The sequence below is a fragment of the Pleurodeles waltl genome, chromosome 9 (genome assembly GCF_031143425.1).
Source record: "Pleurodeles waltl isolate 20211129_DDA chromosome 9, aPleWal1.hap1.20221129, whole genome shotgun sequence".
Lineage (NCBI taxonomy): Eukaryota > Metazoa > Chordata > Amphibia > Caudata > Salamandridae > Pleurodeles > Pleurodeles waltl.
In genome coordinates, this window is record NC_090448.1 from 937,233,392 (window position 1) to 937,236,968 (window position 3,577).

The window sequence follows — 3,577 nt, forward strand, 5'->3', positions numbered from 1 at the left end:
TACCTGAGGTGTAGGGGGTGCCATGGTTAGTGCTGCTGGCGTTGGAACCCCCGGCAAGGGGGTTGGTGGGACCCCTGGCCCTGTTAGGGGTGCCAGGGAAGCCAATGATTTGCGTATATTAGCTAAAACTTCAGCCACACCTAGCCCTGTTGACGTGGTCGCTCCCTCGCTCACCCCCTGCAGCTCGGACGGCACGCTCACAGCGGGAACTGGAATCTCAGGCACCACGACCTGCTCGGGGGGACTCACAACTAAGGTAGAGGACTGCGAAGCAGGTGCCTTCCCTTTATTCCTGCGCTTCACCGGGGGGAACGCCGCATGCGGTGCTATGTGGGACCATCTAGGACGACTGCTATTAGCCCCATTAACTTCATTATCTGATGCTACATCACTACTGTCAGTATCATCATTGCCCAATTTTCCAGGACCATCTTCAATAACTGGGATAACTCTGGGTCCCTCCCTTTTCTCTTCCCTGCGCTTGCCTTGTTAGATGGCATGATGTAAGGAAGTAACAGTGATTACCCTTTTTTTCTTTTCTTTTTTCTTTTTTGTATATAATTCAGCACAATATATTCAAAGGCATTAAGATGTACCTCTAATCAAAATGAAAACATTTCACAGTTACTCAAACACCATGAAAACAAAATCAATACAATGCTGGTCAGTAGACTAGACCAATTGAGATCCCACTTACAGGCCCTGTGCCAGCTCAGGACCACCAAGCCAGCAACCAGACTACGATTATTGTTTTTTTTTTTTTTTTTGGAAGAAACAACTATGACCCCTGCTGTAACCACAATAACCAAAATTGCTAGACTACTGGAATGCAGGCAGAGGCAAAGGTAAATTTGGGCTGAAAAGGCAAATAAAACAAGAGAACCCAAAATGGCAATCGTTATAACAACAACATCAAACAAATGTGTAATATTTTAAATCATGAAATAAAGCGCAATCGCTCTGTGTCACAAAATTATACAATAGATTACAAATGTCTGCTGTTGAATGCAAGTAAACACTTAAAATAGAGCCCAATTTAAAGAAGCGCCATAAGTGGCATTGCTACCTACTCACACGATTCCATTCTGGGCAGAAAATATTCATTAACAGTAACGCATGCGACACCCTTAGAAACACGGGCATTTATATGAAGCATATGGCAGTACCGCGCGAAGCAAACTTTTGAAAACTTTTGAAATATTCACAGAAAACCCGGCAACAAGGCTCAGTCCCCGTGTATTTACAAAGCAAACATATAAAAGCTCAAACACCGAGCGCGCTGCTAACACAGGAGCTCCAGCCAAAACATTTTTGCTCATAACTCAGCCTAGGACAATGGGACCACCTTCAAAACATTCACCACAACCTGCTCTTTCTGTCTAGATCATCTCTGGGTCCCCACACTAGGTTAGTGGAGACAGATTTAAATTAGGATACTAAATGGCAACATTTTCATTTTTGGTTTCAGATAGAGGAAGAAGGGAAATAGAAGTGCTTTAGTTATATGTAGGGCCACTTGAACTATGTGGTAGGAAAATATCATATTATGAGGCAGGGTTGACCAATTTATGTGGCAAGAAAAGTCCAGTTATTAATTTACAATGCCAATCGCTCTAACTGAACCAAATGCAAGACCCGTTGCACTGCAAATGCTTGTTTGGTTTGCTTTCCTTCCGTTTCCTCAGACAGTTAAAGAAGCTCAGGTTAACGCTTTACTTGCTGCCTTTCCAGAATCTCTGCTCCAATTGCAAATACTCCAAGTCATCATGGCTCTTGCGTTCCTTTTACTGGAGGAACCTTGTATTCAGTTCCCGAACTGCATCCTCATTATCTGGGGGCTCGTCAGAGCCTATGTGCTTCCATCACCTGCTACGCCATTCTAGTGTTACACACAAGACAGTGTGACCCATTCCACACCAGTATCTTTCGAATAAGGATACCATGTTTTAAAAGTGTATAGGGCTTACCAGTCAGTCCATTGCCACATCCCTTCCATCAGCCCCTGTTCCCAAGGTTAGGGGGTTAGGACGCCTACAGAGAGTTTATTTTCCCCCTACCTCTCTTAACCTCCGCCTTTGAAGGCCCTTTCAGATTCTGAGATGTATTAAAGATCTTGTCTGACTGAAAGCACTACAGTCCCTGGATTGAACTACAGTGAAATCCTGACACTACACAACCTAATAACAATCTCAAAGAGAACAGGAATTATTTAATAGCAATAATGGAAAAGGCAGGTTTGAAACATGACTGCGAGTGCCTGAAATCCAACCTACAATACACAAAAGAGTCACTAAACAACAGCTGCAAGGAACTTGAAGGCTCAAAGAAATCTAAAGTAGATACGAAATACGAAAGTAATACGACAGCAATGACTGCAATGAAGCTTTTTCAGATTATTAAATACGCGCCCAATCCCGCCACCCCCACACATGAACACCAAAACTCTCAAGAGGCACGCTTCAACAACAAACTAAAGAAAAACATCGAACTGAAAATAACCCGTGATTATCACGAACAGGACACTGACCACCTCAATGTGTGCTGTGACTATCAAAATTTAGATGTTTTAACCCCCCACAGCCCGACCCCTCCCCCCTCTCCTAAGGCCCTGGGTAGTGCATTCCCAAAACAAATATACACATAGCAAGTACATAAGAGTGTTCCACGCACGAGGTGTATGTAGGAAGACGAGGAGGACGCGCATTACAGTATAGGAAGCAACGAAGGAAGTATATTAGCATTTCCAAACGCATATACATGAAAGCATAGTCCAGGATTTCCAAGACAACTGTTCGTGTAGAAAGTGTACTTAAACCCTTAAAATATCTGTCTGAGTTGGAAAAGTACTAAAAACTTGCAAATGGCCGGAGCAAAGTACAAATTTCAGAGGTAGGATTATAAAGGACAACCTATACAAGCACAAAAGTCGGACGAACTCTAATGTGTCAAAAGAAGTACACGTCAGGCATTGGAGTTCTTTAGATGTTCAAAAACAGGTACATGTCAAAACCTGGAAGTATTCGTCAATTCCCAAAACAAAACAAGGTATGGCTAAGAAGTGTTATAGAACACTAGAACAATTTTGTATGTATCACTTAAACTAGAATTTCTAACACGCGCACACGTGTATGAATTAAAAATAAAATGGAATTCCCCCAAAATGAAAACGTGTAGGGTGTATGTATACGATAATTTAAAAAACGGTGAGGTGTACTGAAAACACGGTGGAATTCCCACAAAGACTTGTGCAACAAACAGAAAGTGCATTAATACTAATTATAAACAAAGCTAGTAAATAAATCAACTAAATCGTGCATAAATAAGCTAAAATAACATTTTCAACTCGATTACACGTGTATGAAGTGTACTTTGGCTTCTAGAACATGAAGGGGGTCATCTTTTCAGAACAAAATGGGTATCAAATTAAGGTAATTTTTTACATCGGGATTCTTTGTTGTATTAGAAGAGTTGTAATGGCCCATTAGTGGACTACACACACGATTTCTGTCATCACAGGTATGGCGCTTGTGTATTAGTTTGGCCGCTAGAGGGCAGCACAGTTCCTCGATCTCCTGAT